We start from the raw sequence: 16,376 nt of genomic DNA, 5'->3' as shown, positions 1-16,376 counted from the left end.
CGAGTAAGACCTTCAAGAAGACAACTTTTAAAGTAAAATTATAAAAGGGGACTGCTTTGGCTCATTTCGCCTCTGTGACGGATTTCTTCTGCTCTCTTGGCACTTAATCTTGATACGCTGCTATTAAGAGAGCTTTCTCCAGATTCCACGCTTTCTTTCGTCCTCATACTTAAGACTTTATCCAGTTAGCTCTGGGCTGTTAAGACAAGGTTAAGAAAACCAGCCACGTAGAGAATGATGATTCCTTCCTTCCTTCCTTCCCCTCTCCTTCCCTTCCTTCCTTCCTTCCATTCTTCCTTCCTTCTTCCTCCCTCCCTTCTTTTTTTCTGCCTGCCTTTTTTCTTCTCTCTCTTATTACCCTTTAAAGGGAAAGATCAAGTAAGTTATGAAAGTTTCTCTATGATACGTATGATATTGTAGAGGCAGACATACTTAGCAAGTTTTGAGGATGGAAGGGACTTTCAAAGGTCTTAGAGAAGGGGAGAGGGTACTGAAGGGCCTGTCCATTCTTGTTAGAGCAGAGATTAGCTTCACCTGCACAGTGTTAACTGAGAAATTCTTCAGTGGCATCAAGAAGAAAATGCAGTGATGTTCCCAAATGTCCTTGAATGAGCCCGCACATACTGGCTATGTACAATACTGCGTGTTAAAATAAATTTACATCCAAGGCATTATGCATGCAACAGATATGCCATATTAGTCTTTAGTATCACTTGCTCTTTAAAATGTTTGTTCTGGGTTGCAATGAAAGGTGATCTAACAAAGCAGCATTTGTATGGTCTGGAAGTAAAACTCTAACAGCCTGGGGAAGTCGGGTGCTCAGGTAGGGTCTTCAGAATATCTGCATGAATTTCTTAGTTCATTAATTTAACTTTGCCTTCGATGATCATGAACTGTGTATCTCTTCACTGTGTTTGACTTAAAGATGAGGAGGTATATTTGGGCATGTGTTGGGAAAAAGTTCTCCTATCCGTTACTGTATTGGAAATGTTAGATTTCTTTTTTTCACACCACCGTAGTCAATAAGGAACAGGAAATACATCTTGAAGGGATTATATACCCTCCTTAAGAGCCAGATTCTAATATTACAGCATGGATTGATTGATTAGTTTTTAAGGAAGCTTATGTCCAATTCTAATCCGTGTTGGGATTGTGCTTGGGTTGTAATGTTTTTTTCCTGGAGCACTTTATCATGGTAAGTGAGGTGGGAGCTGCAGCTGTGTGATAAGCCACGTTCCTTACACTGCCATCCTTTTGGACAATAAAAGGCTGTTTACATTCTTGGAGCTGTTTTCAGCCTTATAACACGAGGGGGTTAGGATGTGAAAGGAAAACAGAGTGGCTGAACAGGGTAGACCCAAATTAAAATCTCCCCCAACCCTTCCACGCACCCCACCCCAGCTGGTATCCAAAAGGACAGATCATCACTTGGCCCTTTGGATGGCTCCTAGTTTTTTTCTACCTTTTTCAGCTGACATTGAACTTCTTTGGTAAATCCCAACAGCAAGTAGATGAAATGTTTTCTAGATTTGAAAACTAGTCTTTTAATTTTCTAGGACCCGCATGTACTTAGTAAATCTGCCCTTGATGGGGAGGGAGTCGAAGTTGGGTAATTGTTGGAACTGGATTTTACTTTTCCCTTTGCGCTGCTAGCCTGAAGAACATACTTTTTCAGATGCTAAAAATTTTTAATGAGTAGTGGATTCCTTTGGGAATACTGAAAATTTAATTTTAAGAAAATTCCTTGTTTCATCTGAAAGCAGTCACAGGGAGTTGGGCCCAAATAAGTCACGAGCCATATAATGCTTTTACAATAACTAAAATGTTTGTACATGTTTTTGTCATATTTAAAATTTTTAAGAAAACAATAAGCTGCCTTGATAAAACTGCAGGTAGCCTATGAAGTGTGTGTTTATGTGACCTGGCCTTGCCTGATTTTCCTGGCCTGTGCTCAGTGTGTTTAACAGACTTCTATACCTAATTAATAGGATTACTAGGCATTTGCAAAATTTAAATATCAGTCCTGAATGTATTATTTTCTCTGAAACTCTTATTCAGAAGCATATTCTTTATAAAAATATTAACAGCACGTTATTTCTTTTCTGCCATCTAATGAAGAGAAAATTAGCATTTGAAATTAATATTATAATAAAGTGAGTGTTGTTTCATGCCATGATACAAGGTAAAGACTTCCCCAGTTGACAACTTCCTAGAGATTTGCATGATAATTTATAACTCATAATAAGTGTGAATTTTGCCTTTAAGTAAAATGCAGATTGTGAAAGATTAAATTTGAATTTAAATGGATGATTAGCTTGAGTTTAAGATAAAATTTAGCGATGATTTTTAAAATAAGTTCGTTATACATTTCAACTTGCTTTTCTTTTATAATGATGAGTTACTCGAGTAAAATAGAAATTAAAAGTGATGCAAGTTAGCAAATTTTTAGAATCGTACAAAATCAGAATATTGTGATGCAAGATGTTACAATTTTAAGTTCATCCTCATTATATAGTATTGACCCACATAAACTTATTAAAGATACTTTTGTTTACCTTAACAAATTAATAATTTTAGTATTTGTTTAATGTGATATTCCTAACATATGCTTATCCCAGTTCTGTATTTATAAGAAGTGATAACTCATGATAGTCTTCCATTCATAAATCACAATTTCCCTCGTACGGTTTTGATCAATAAACATCAAAACACTATTTCCCAGTGTAGGATCGATGGTCATCTGTTGGCTGGATAACAATGCGGAGGAGAAAAAACACCACCCTATCGTGATTAGGGCAGAGTTGGCTGGGCTTTAAAATTACCTCCTCATTAAAAGGATCATTATCTTAGACATTTTTAAATATGAGGATTAGGATTAGACAATTAAATCCTCTGTCCCAGCCACACACCTCCCGTGTAAATTGTATTCCCTTGGCCTCTTCTGAGATTATGTTATCTGGTTCAGTTTTATGTGCTTTCCACATAGGAAACTGACTCTTCTTGGCAACTTATTTCATAGTTTAATAGATTTCCAAATGAAAAAGAAAAGCTTTCTTCATCTTTGTTCTGTAATTTTTTTTCTTAATTTTCTTTTTTATTGTTTCTGATTTATGGTCAAAATGCTAAATAAGGCGGAAGCCTTTTTGGAAAAACCTTTTCGAGGTTTTACATTGTCAGCTTAAAATGTGTAGCTCTTGCAAATCGAATGAATTAGGAAATGTTGATTTTCATAATATCTTGCCCACTTTTTATCTATTAAAGAGCTAATCAGTACATTTTGAATGATTTAGTCACGTAGCACTCACAATCAAAGATGAATAGAAATGTGTCACAGATTTGTGATTTTGTCAAAGCTCTAGGACTGTCCCTTACTGTTTACACATTCTGTGGACTCCTTTACCTGAAGCTTTGCTGGGTAAGATTTGAAAAAAGAATTAGAGCCGCACACTCAAGTGCCTACAGTTAGAGCTGTGTCAGCGTTTCTGTAAAGAATCTCATTTCTATCTTAGCCGGAAGCATTATTGCCAGCTAGAAGTTGGCATTTAATATCTTGATTTGGGAATCAGTTATTTTAAAGCTGCTTTAAAAAATTAAAAAATTGGTCCAAATGATTTTGAGCACTCATCCATGTGAGGTTACTCTCTAGGTGTTCTTAGAGTATGCAGGATGATGACTTAAATTAATTTCCATATTTTTCTTGCACACTGGTTATAATTTAAATTGTAATATGTTTAAGTTATTTTAATAATCTTTTCTCAGTTAACCTATTTATTGCACTGTTAAGATTTTGTAACACTATTTCATCATGAGTATGTTTAATTGTGCCAAATTCAGATGCCCTAGTCAGTGTTTTTATGAGTCTTTATTTGCTAATAGTCTATTTGAATTTTTTATTACTTGTGAAGTGACCAGTCGTATTGATGACAGCTCCATTCTTTATTTCAAAATCCCGCTCTATAAAAAAGGATCTAAAGCAAATTTGCAGTATAGATTTTCGTGGTATAGAAAGAATTCTAACGTATGATTGATTGAAAACTTCCATTTTATGTTATTTTTACTTATGAAAATCTAGATAAAAACTTTCAAATAACTGTTTGGTTCATTATCCTGTAAAATCAATATAGAATAAGGAATTCTGTTTCTTTATAGAACTACTGTTAACAATAAAATTTTCTTTATTTAAACCCAAAAGCTATAGGAACTATGTCTTTTTTCCTAGCCAGATCACTCAAGAAATTAAAAGTTGTCTTTAAAATTGCCATTCTTGTAAATTTTGCCTTTCTTAGATTTATAGACCTATGGTAATAGAAGTGGGAAGTTTTATCAACTTAAACTACGGTGATAATAATGCTGTCTCAGATTTGCATGTACTTACCTGTTTTCAAGTTTCCTTCACATCGTTTATCCCATTCTAATCTCGCAATAAAACTACAGGATAAAGGAGGACAATTTAAATGTTTCCATTTGTGTATTGGAAAGAACCATGCATTTGGTGTCAAGAGACTGGAGATCTATTTCTAAATAAATTGCACATTCAATGACTATTTACTGACTGTTTTGACCCGGACTTTACATTAAGACTATAGCTGACCTTGAGAACATAGCAGTACCATTAGAGCTGGTCCGAGAATGAGAGTGTTGGGGCGGGTGTGTGCACACACATGTGTGTATGTGTCTTGGGCAGGTCATTTAACAGCCTCACACCCCTCATCTGTAAAAGGAAGTCATTAATGATAAAGTAGATGAAAAATGATTTCTAACATCTCTTTCCTTTTTTATATATATAGTAACAGTATTTTTGGATTTTTTTAATGAATTACAGTTTTAGTTACTGTACAATTTCAAATATGTCTTACATACAAACATTATTTTTTTAAATATAAGTTTTACATGGAATTTATGCTGTTTACCACAGCACAAATGATACATATATTTAGAGTAGATTTAAAACACTGCAAGACTGATTAATGTTATCCCTGCTTAGGGAAAAGGAAAATTTAGTGAAACGAGGCAAAAGGAATTGATGAGCACTTATGCTACGCATATAATCAACAAAATCAATAAAACTTAAATTAAAATGGTGTATTCAGGACTTTTTCTATATATACCGTTTTAAAATTGTAGACTGCTTACATCTAGTCATTGCTTTAATTTAAATAGAAAGTAAATTGACTCTCAGTTAAATTCTAATTATTAAGATAAGCAACATTATGGTTTAACACTGTACTTTCAACCAGAAAACTAGCATGTAACTTTTGTACACCTCAATAGAATCCAGCCTATTTAAATCAGGAATACTTTTAACTAACTCCAAGGTTTCAGGAGTTCAGTTGTAAATGGTATGAAATTTTTAAAAGAAAAACCAAAAAAGAACTGGCATGTGAGACCTGTCGAAGATGGAGAAAATTGTTAATGGTCTTAACGTTAGGAGACAAGCCAGTCAAAACAGACTGACCAGTCCTGGGGTTCATTCCAAATATCCTTTAAACAATGTAAATGCCTTTAAAAATGAGCCTTGATTTTGTGATATTGTTGTTTGGGGCCAAATAAAGTAATTCTAAGGTCATGAAAACACTCGTGTGAATCTCTTCATGCAAGAATATGCAAGATTGTGCTTTTTTAAGCATTGTCATATATACTGAAAATTTTAAAATCTCACCTGTTTTACTTTGTTACGTAGCATGTGTATTTATTCACTCAAAATGGTAAGTAATTTAAGGAATAGTCTAGATTACTTGAAGGGAGAGACCATGTGTGTAATTTATATGGCTGTTAAAAGTCCCTGTGATTTCCGTTCCAGAGTTCTAGCCCTTGTTTATGTGTGTAGACTTACCAGTGAAAGTGGTTGATTGATTTTGACAATATGCACAATACTTTGAGTGGATAATGTATACAATAAGATAATAGGGACTCTAAAGAATCATTTAACAATTGGTAATAAAAATAATAATTTTTATTAATAAAGTTTTGCATTTGGATAATCCCAACAGAAGACATCTGGGACCAATATAAGGAATGTGGCTACAGAAATGAAAAGGGAGACGAAGTTTTCAAAGGTGTATTTTCCATTTTGTGGATGACCTGTTGCTCCCATCTTGAGGACTGCCAAATTCGAACCTGGGTTCCTACCCTATTGCTCAGGCTCCAAGGCCATATCTCCATGGCTTACTGTTCATTTTGACTTGGGTATTTTACTACCGACTCAGATTCAACATGTCCAAAGCTGCACACCTTTGTCCTGAGCCAAGTGCCTTCCAGCACTGATGGATTCAGATCCTGAAGTCTCCATCTCCCCCTCTTTAATGTCTAGTATCTTGTTCCTACAAGTGACTTGGTAAAACACTACATGGTTTACAAGATTCTTTCACGCTTGTGACCTCATGGTTCATCTTCCCATAAGCTTTGAAAGGTAACAGAGCGATAGTTATTGCATCCATTTTACGGATGAAGAAAAAAAGCATTGAAGATTTCCGAGACAGACTGTAGACCACACAAAAGGTGAAACTTGAATTGTCCACCTGGTCCAGCTGTTAGGTCATGGCAGCATGTGTTTGTAGCAGAAGGTTGTGAGATCCCTCATTGACACCAAGAGTGGTGGGCTTGAGGGACATTTCTAGGAAACATCACGTTCTGCTCAGCAACCACACTGAGATAGAAACCTCAACTCATTCATTTTAGGAGTGTTTTAAACAAGTTTGTCATAAAGTCAAACAAGTTAAACAGAATAAACAAATTCTTGAATCCTGTCCCTTAGTCAGGAGTTCTGTTTAAAATTTAGCCTCACGGAGTGTAGTTGCCAAGTGCTCCAGCTTTTATATAGCTTTAGTGTTAAGTTGATGGCCGAGTAACGTGGTTCCAGTCAGAATCGGCAGAGGACTTGAGAGTTCCTGCCGTTTCTCAGGATCTCAACGTGTACCACTTCAGACTGAAAAAATGAACAAGAAGAGAGAGAAAGGCCTTCATTTCTGTTAAGGGCCACTGAATGCTCGTTTTCTAAGGACAAATGGGAATCTCTTTTCAGCATTTCTATGCACCCCCCTCCCTTTTTGGTTTCCATTCTCATTCTTGGCATCTGTAGCCTTCTAACTCTCCCCCCCAGGATTCTCCAGGTGTTGGACGCACCTCGCCAGAAAGCACTAAGAGCCAGATGCCAGGGCGTGCAAAGCCCACGCCCTTGCTCTGAAGTGTAACAAATACCCTGGGGTGTCCTCGTGGGAGCAGGCTGAAGCTCCCCTCAAGGGGCCTTTGTCTGAGCTCGTGCACGTCCATGGCTTCCTCCCATTCTCTGACCTGCCGCCCCACTCCTCCCCATACTTCCCTGGAAGCGCTTCATTATAAATCACTTGCACTCAGAACTTGTCTCTGTGTCTGCTTATAAGATTTCTGTTTGCATTTTTTGTAATATTCTGAAATTTTTAAAGTAGTCATTCTCACCCCTGTGTGCTTTCACCATCTCACACTGAGATAATCCCTGTTAGTAGCTTAATCTTTTATGGATATGGTGATGTGTGCTTTTATCATAATTATATCAACACAATGTTTTCTGTAACATGTTTTTAATGCAATAATATATTGTGGCCACTTTTCTACAGGATAGGACAACTTACATTTTTGTGGATTCATGGTATTTCGTGGCATTGATAATTATCAGTCTCTTATTAGTTAATATTTTGATGGTTTTGAATTTTTTTAGTACATTTGTGAGTAGATCTATAAAGTTAATTCCTGGAATTGCAAATACTAGTTCAATGTCAGAATGTACAATGTGAATTTTGATAAATATAAATTTTATCGTAAATGACTATATGAAAATTCATTACCACTTAGTGTATGGGCGTGCATATATCCTTACCTGGAGAGTGGTTTGTTCTTTTTTTTTAATCTTTGCCAATCTACTCCAGGAAAACACCTCGTTGTTTTTAAAATGTGTTGTATATTACTTATTAGGAAGGTGAAGTATGTTTTCATATTTAAGAACCATTTGTATTTCTTATTTTATGAATTTCCTTTTAAATAATTCTCCATTTTTCGATTCTTTTTTTTCCTAAAGACTTCAAACTTTTATGGTTTCTTTTTTATATTGTTCTTGCACAATTGTTGTTTATTTTATTATTCCTGGATATTTTATATATTGTGGGGTTGTTGTGGATACCATTTCTCTGCCTGAATTTTAAAATTGTTTTTTGCTGGAATATAGGAAAGCTATTTATTTTAGTATATTTGTGTTTGAATTAGTTCTATTTCTGAACTGGATTATTAGTTTAATAATTTTTAATTTGATTGTCATGGATTTTGTGTATAGACAATCATATTACCTGTAAATAATCTTATATTTAGCTCTTTCTACTTAACATTTATGCCTTTTAAATTAAGATTTATTCTCCTAGTGTACTGGATAGAATAATGCTGGATAGAATTGTTGAGTAACATTGTGAAAATGGGTATTTTTTTCATGGTTCAAACTTTAATGTAAACTTTACTAAATATGATGTTTGTTTTTAGTTTCTGATAATGTATCTAATTAAGAATATACTTTTATATTCCAGATTAAAATAAACTTACGTCGAAAATAGAGGTTGATTTCAAATAACACGTTTAGCATTCCCCAAAATGATCGTATATTTAAAAAATGTTAACCTGCTTATGTTTCTTATTTATGAATAGGTTTCCTAATGTTAAGCTGTTTGAACAAAGTTGAATTATCTATATTTTAATACACTGATATGTGTGTTTTTATTTTGTTAGTATTTTATTTAGGAACACTGCTGACTTTATATTCATAAGTGAAATATAGCAAAAGTGAAACATGTCAGGTTTTGCATCAGGATTATTCTAGGATCATAATTAGAGAGCCTTCTATTTTTTTGCGCTCCGTTCTGGGAGAAGTTAAAATAGTTGAGAATTGTTTTTCCCTTGGGAGTTTCTTGGGAATCATTTTAATCCATTTGAGCTTTTTTGTTTTAGGAGAGATTTTTTAATAAGCTTTTCATTTCTTTTATGGCTCTTTATCCATTCAGATTTCTTTTTAACTCTTATTGGATCCCTTTTATTAATTTTGCATTTTGCAAAAGAAATGCATTTTTTTGTGTATCTTCACATTTATTTAGCATGTAATTATATATACTATTACCTTAATTTTTAGAAATTTACTCCATACCTGTGAATTTGCACCCTATTTTTTTCCTTAAGTTTGGCTTGTTTTGGAGGAGTAGTAGCTAGGGCCTGCCCTTTTTCTCTCTCTGGGTCTATCACTGCAAATAGAAACCTTCTGTGGCAGATTTCATAGTTAGTATACTAAGCGGTCCAGGCTGAATGAAGACTCAGGTTAAGCGGTGAGTGTGGAGAACTCCATCCCTCTTTCTGCTCAGTGTAGCCGCCCTAATACCTGCTTGTGTTCCCAGCTCTTCCTGCACCAAGCTTGGTGGTGGGAAGAGGGTACTCTGTGGGGGGCAAATGCCAGCTTACTGCTCAGACGCTGTTCTCATTTGCCTTTGTTTGGCTGCAGGCTGCTAAGCACATTTGCTTTTCCATTATTTTGATTCACTCTTCTTTATATCTTCTAGAGATTCTCAAATTTTGTGGACTCTTGACACCCTTTCTTCTTTCTAGCACCAATGTGCGTTCATTCTTGCTTTTGCATTCCTAGTTCATTTCTTTGGGAATTGGGAGTGAGGCAGAGTAAATACTCACTCAGCTTTCTTCATTGTGGCTGGAAATCTTGTCGTCACTTTGGCTCATCTTTCCTCATCCCTTATAATACCCATTCAGTCTCAAAGTCCTATGAAATTTCCTTCCAAATCCCTCTGTAAACTGTTTCTTTCTCTCCACCTGCTGCCATTTCATCACTATGGCAGCCTTGTAGCTCCTCTACTTTGTTCCAATGTGAGCTTTCTAAATTCATTCCACATGTCACAGAATCATCTTTCTTAAATTCTCCTTTGATTTACTGTGCCACTCTACTATTACGAATGAAGTTGTGATTCCCTTTTTCTTAACATGTTGAGTCTAAATTTCTCTTCTTGGTTTCCCAGCCTTAAATCTCTCATCCAATATTCATTGCATTTTCTTTTCTTTCTTTTTTCTTTTGGTGAGGAAAATTGGCCCTGAGTTAACATCTGTTGCCAATCTTCCTCTTTTTTTCTCTCCCCAAAGCCCCAGTACGTAGTTGTATATCCTAGTTGTAAGTCCTTCTAGTTCTTCTGTGTGGGACACTGCCTCAGCATGGCCTGATGAGTGGTATGTAGGTCTGTGCCCAGGATCCAAACCAGCGAACCCCAGGCCCCCAGAGTGGAGTGTGTGAACTAACCACTACGCCACTGGGCCGGCCTTCATTATATTTTCTTAACTGCAATCAGGTCTGTGTCCTTAATACTCCATGAACACTTCAGAGTAAAGGGAAAGCATAGTATTGATGTCAGACTGACTTGGATTCCAGTGCTTTCTCTGGTGTTTTGGACAAGCCAATAAGTCTACTTAATTTTAGTTCCTTTCCTCATAAAATAATGGTAATATAAGCTATCTCATAGAGTTATGATGATTACATACAAAAATATAAAGTGGCTAGTACCTAGGATTAGCTTAACAAAGGTCAGTTTTCCTTTCCACCTGCAACAGTTTAGGTTCTTTATGTGCACACAAGAGAAACTAACTCTGACAAGCATAAGCAGAGAAGGTGTTTTTGGAAACAGGGTAGCTCACAAAAAAGGAGAAGCAGGCAGGCGTGTCTAAAGCAGAATCAAAGGTCTAGATATCAAGAAAATATCAATTAACTAAGATGATGAATAGATGTCAATCTTTTTGTTCTCCAGTCTTTGTTTTACTTCCTTTAAGATGTCGTGTTCTGGTTGAGAGAGCCTAGTTGGCTTGGGTCATATGCCTTGGCTTGAGAAGGGTGGAACTCTTTTTTTTTACTGAGGAAGATTCTCCCTGAGCCAGCATCTGTTGCCAATCCTCCTCTTTTTGCTGAGGAAGATTAGCCCTGAGCTAACATCTGTTGCCAGTCTTCCTCTATTTTGTATGTGGGTCACTGCCACAGCATGGCTGCTAACTAGTGGTGTAGGTCCACACTTAGGAACCAAACCTGGGCTGCCAAAGTAGAGTGCACCGAACTTAACCACTGGGCCATGGGGCCAGCCCCAAGAAGGGTGGAACATGTTGATGAACAGTTCCACACATCCTAAGAAATCAACATGATATGTCCCCGTTAGAGAACCTGTGATCAGCACAGCCCCTTAAGGAAAAGCTCTGTTGGACAAAGAGACCCAAACACGGACAGAGAATACCCATTCTAGCTCTTTGTATTAATCAGTGTGGTCTTTCACTCATAAATAGGCATAGACAACTAGAGAGCATTTAAGAGAAATCATTGGCAAAACAAAACCAAACAGAAGAAGAAGAAAAAAAGAAGGATAAAGAGAAACAAATAGAATCTACCTTGGCAGAAACAAATAATACAGGGGACAGATTTCAATTTTAAAGATTCCTAATTAATATTCTCAGAATCAAGAAAGTGCTGCATCCTGAAAATAAGAGCAGGCTTCTATGAAGAAAGATCAACTGGGTAATGAGAAAGAATTCTTGGAAATGAAATATATAACTGACAAAATTAAAAAGTTGGGGAAAAGATTGAAAAGAACAGGGCTGAAGACCATGCTGGTGAGCTCTAAGGTGAAGTCAGGGAAATCCGCCATGACAGAGCCAAAAAACCAAAAATGAGAAATAGGAGAGAACAGTGAAGAGACACAGAGGATAAATCTAGAAAATCCAGTGAGGAACCCCAGAAACTGGTAACGAGGCTGTAAGGGGAGGGAAGACAGTCAAAGAAACAGTGTTGAAAGGGCTGATTTTTTTTTTTTTAAACCAATCCTGGTAAAATTTCTGAACTCCAAAATAAAAATAAAACATCCTAAGAGCTTTCAGGGAAACAAGATAGCTTACGGACAAAACAAGCATGTCTCATTAACCACACTGGGTGTGAGAAGCAGTGGAACAATGCCTTCAGAGTTCTGAGGGAGAAGGGATATTGAACTGACATTCAAATTTAAAATCAAATATGAAAGAAAAAGGAGGAAGAAGAGGAAGAGAAAATAAGAGAAAATCAACAATGACATTTGGGGCACCCGAAGATCTCAGGGGAGTTACCACTCACTCCATATGGAAAAATCCTCAAAGAGGTACTTCACAAACAAGGGGGAATATAGGACAAGGAGATGATGTGGGATACAGTGGTATCTGAAGAGGTGAAGGAAGCTAGAGAAGGACCCGTTAGCCTCTGACCCTGGGAAGGTGTGGGGTTCCATTTCCTTCTCTGTGGTCCCGTCACATTTTGGCTCTGCAGGGAATTCCATATAAATCATTTCAGTTTTACAAATGCTATTTATTAGTTTGCTGCATTTAAAATGTATTTATACACGAAACATGAGTGATTTAAATATAGTTCAAGAATGGAATGTAACTATAATAAGTATTAATGAACTAAAATATTTAATAAAAATTTGGAGGTAAAGGGAATACAAGAGGCAAAGACAGGTGAGCATGCCAGTTTCCTTATCTTTCACAGTAAGAAGTTAAGAGAAGCTGTTGAATGTTAATAAATTAAAAAATAGATGAAGAATTAAAAGTAATACAACCAACAAAAATTCAGTATGTAAATGTAATTATTTACAGTGTGCTTTTGTTACCGCCCATGTGGGCTCGTCTGCTTTCCACAAGACATGCCAATAGTCAGGAGGCAGGGTGGTAGGAGAGAAAGGACTTTATTACAGCTTGCTAGCAAGAGGAAAGATGGTCAACTCATGTCAGAAAGAACCATCTCCCAGAACAAAGACTACAGGCCAGTTATATGGGGCCAGTCACCAGGTTGGGGAAGTGGTTAGTCTCTGGGTGGGGCAGACATCTGGTCCTAGTTCCTAACAGTCCTTTGTTTTACCAGATATGCATCAGAGAATGGAGCAACACCCTATACCCTGGTCTTTCAGTTGCCATTGATGATGGCTATCAGCATAGCTCTCTGCCTGGAGGTCATCACATTCCTAAAGAATTCAAAAGAACAAAGTTATCATAAAGCAGCTGGGAGGGGCCTCAAAATCTACAGAGCATATCTGGGCTAGTTAGTCAGAGGTCATTTAAAGTTACAATATGGTTTCCTTTTTACAACATGGCTTCCCTTATGTCAACCTTGTGTTGAGCCAGTATCACTTTCATTTCTTCTATCATTTAAATAAATTAGGAAGATTAAATTTAATATTAACATCTGGAAAAGGCATTTAGACCTTAAAATGTAATTTTCTCTTTGTGCATTTCTTTTTCTGTAGCCCTTTTGACAGATGTTATTACTCTGTGGGTTTTAAAATAGAGGAGGTCTTTTTAGCAGAGGGAGCTGCCCAGCAGTTGTAGAGACATGCTCATGAGGCCATGAGTGCATCTTCACTAGGAGATAATGGATATGTCCATGGCATAGACTGTGGTGATGGTTTCATGAGTGTGTACTCATCTCCAAACTCATCATGTTGTATGCATTTAATATGTGTAGGGTTTTGTATGTCAGCCGTACCTCAATAAAGTTAAAGAAAATGGGTAAGCAGAGGCAATCTGTTGAGTCATGCTTGTAGGGTAGCGTTTCTCAACCTCAGCACTATTGACATTTTGGGCTGAATAATTACTTGTGTTGGGGATGGGGTAGGGGAAAAAAGGATGTCCTGTGCCTCTGTGTAGGATGTTTAGCAGCATCCCCGGCCAGTAGCACACTCTTCCAATTGTGACAACCGAAAATGTTTCCAGATATTGACACATGTCCCCTGGGGAGCAAACACGCTCTGGTTGAGAACCGCCGCTGTGGGGGCTTCCTGGCTGTGAGAAGCTGAGCCAAGTGACCTTTTGGCCTCTCCTAATTAATCTGATCCAGTGCTTTGTCTTTGAACCGTCGGGGGGGGGGGGGGGGGGAGGGGTCAGTATTTTGCATAGACTAAGTTTCTTTCTTAACAGTTTTTTCCATCTCAGGCAGCTTTCCTTCAGTTCAGTTCAATTCAACCAATACTTTTTGAATGCCAACTTTGTCAAGCACCGTGCCCAGTGCACACATCTCTATTTGACAGATTTTCCTTTTTAAGGGAAATGAATGATCAGTGTTTGCCCTGATATTCCCCTCCTGGATAAGATTTCCCTCTCTAGTAGAAATTCACACGTTTTATTTTGCCTCAGGTACAGATCTTACCAGTTGTTAGGGCTGGCTTGGAGAGTTTTAGTAAAGCCTTCGAATTTCCATATTTTAAAACACGGTAATGAGGAAAAAAATCACTTTGTAGAAGATAGCAAATAAAACTGAAAATGACGATCATAAATAATAGTTGTTTAACAAAAATGTGAACTAAATCACACTTGACATGCATATGTGTTACAATTAAAATACAGGGGGATTGCATTCTTCCAAGAGTTTATCACAAGCCCAGATTATTTTATGGATATCAAAACTGAAGGGCAGCACTATTGAGTGGAAAATTTGATCTGGTGTTTTTGAGATTTTAAAAAGTAGCTTAAAACTATTAAGTTCAATTCCTACGAGCTAGAATGAATTTCCTTTTTATTGAAAAATTGGGCATTTTCAAGTTCACTGAAATGTAAACTGTGAGTTATTCTATTTTCATAAATGATATGAATCACTTTTTATACATTGGAATGCATTTTTAATTAAGTTTCTCTTTTAAGGCAATTCTCATTTAAAAAAAAAATAACTACAAAGGTATACTATGAGGGTTGCATCTTGTCCCCCAGAGAAAAACAGGAATAAAAAAGTAAACGGAATCCCTCCTGGTGTTAAAACTTGAAATAGAATATTTTCATGAAATTATAGCTATGCATAAGTAATGACCTTACTTATTAGGATAAGTGAGAGCCACAGTGGACTGCAGCTGGGCTGTTGCACAGGCTTCTGTAGCTTTCAGAGTGGGTATGTTACAGACATACTGGGCTGGCCAGTGCCTTCCTGCTCCTGCCTTTATACATTCACACATACGTACACACAGATCACACTCTCCTACTGAACTTTCCCCACCACATCAAAGTAGTATCTTTTTTTTTTTGCTGAGGAAGATTTGCCCTGAGTTAGCATCTTTTGCCAATCTTCCTCTTTGCTTGAGGAAGATTGTCCCTGAGCTAACACCTGTGCCAATCTTCCTCTATTTTGTATGTAGGTTGCTGCCACAGCATGGCCACTGACAAGTGGTGTAGGTCCACACCCGGGAACTGAACCCAGGCTGCTGAAGCAGAGCATGCTGAACTTCACTACTAGGCCACGGGACCAGCCCAAAGTGGTTTCTTTTCATTGGCAGAAGGATGTCTTATCTCTACCTTTAAAGTTAGGGATCTATATCACGCTACTGTCACTGTCTACAAATGCCTAAATAACCCATCTATCAAAGTTTAATGTAGGAAATGGCCATAGAAAAACATTTTTTGGTAACGCTTATATTCATATTTTCATTCATTCCTTCATTCAACAGTTTAAGTGTCTGTGTAGGGCTGGCACTATGCTAAGCTTTTCCTTTGAATCTATTCCTAGGGACAAAAATCTCTTTTCCTGATAAATCAAGTATCCTTATTTAAAGAATGAGAGTTTCAACTCGGTGTTTCCTTTTTTACTTTTCTTACCAGGAAGAGCAGAGCTAGTTTATAGCTCAACTGCAACAAGTACCTGAACTAAACCCAATTTTCTTGAAGTTTTCTCTACCCTTAAATATAGTTCTTAATCTTGAATACAGCTACAAATTGTCTTATTATATATGACTTACGTCATGTGCCTTGGAAATACTTTTTGGAAGTACTTGGGCTAAAAATTTCTTTGCCAGATGTTTTACCAGGGCTGTCCTAATATGCCTGAAATTTGATGGAGTCATTTCAGTTCTGTAGGTATGAATTTCCTCTAAAATTTTCCTTCTGAAGATTGAGGTAGTTGGATTCATTGTTTTCCAAATGCAGGTCCCTGGGCTGGCTGCAACAGCGCAGTGAGAGAGCGATTTCATAGCCTTCAAGCGTGTGACATCAGTGTCTCTGGGCTGGGGCCAAGGCACCAGGTGATGCTGGGGCCCAGCCAGATTTGGGAACCCTTAGACCAGATGGTCTCTTAGATGTCCTTTGGCTTTGTGAATTTCTGATGCTGTTGGAGGCCTTGCCCCTGCTGGGTGGAATATAAGCCAGCCCCTCGGGAAAGAGCTGCAGCCACAGTGATTACACTGCCGGTGACACTGGAGGGAGAATGCCTCAGGTCACGAGGGGTTTTCTCAGCTTTTGCAGACTGCCCTCCAAAGGTGTGTTAAGTGCTTCTCCCTGGACTCCTGCACCCTCTGTGCACACCTCCGTTGTAGCATTTATCTCATGGCATT

The 16,376-nt window shown here is 37.3% G+C and overlaps 1 protein-coding gene across 1 annotated transcript in view; it reads left to right on the top strand.

The window, feature by feature from the left end:
• Window positions 1-16,376, top strand: part of LOC124233815 (neurexophilin-2) — a 118,912-nt gene that overhangs the window by 1,271 nt on the left and 101,265 nt on the right. The window lies entirely within an intron of this gene.

This window comes from Equus quagga, unplaced genomic scaffold (assembly GCF_021613505.1).
Source record: "Equus quagga isolate Etosha38 unplaced genomic scaffold, UCLA_HA_Equagga_1.0 251_RagTag, whole genome shotgun sequence".
Taxonomy (NCBI): Eukaryota; Metazoa; Chordata; class Mammalia; order Perissodactyla; family Equidae; genus Equus; species Equus quagga.
Note: the sequence above shows the minus strand (reverse complement) of the source record. Positions and strands in the feature narration are given on the sequence as shown.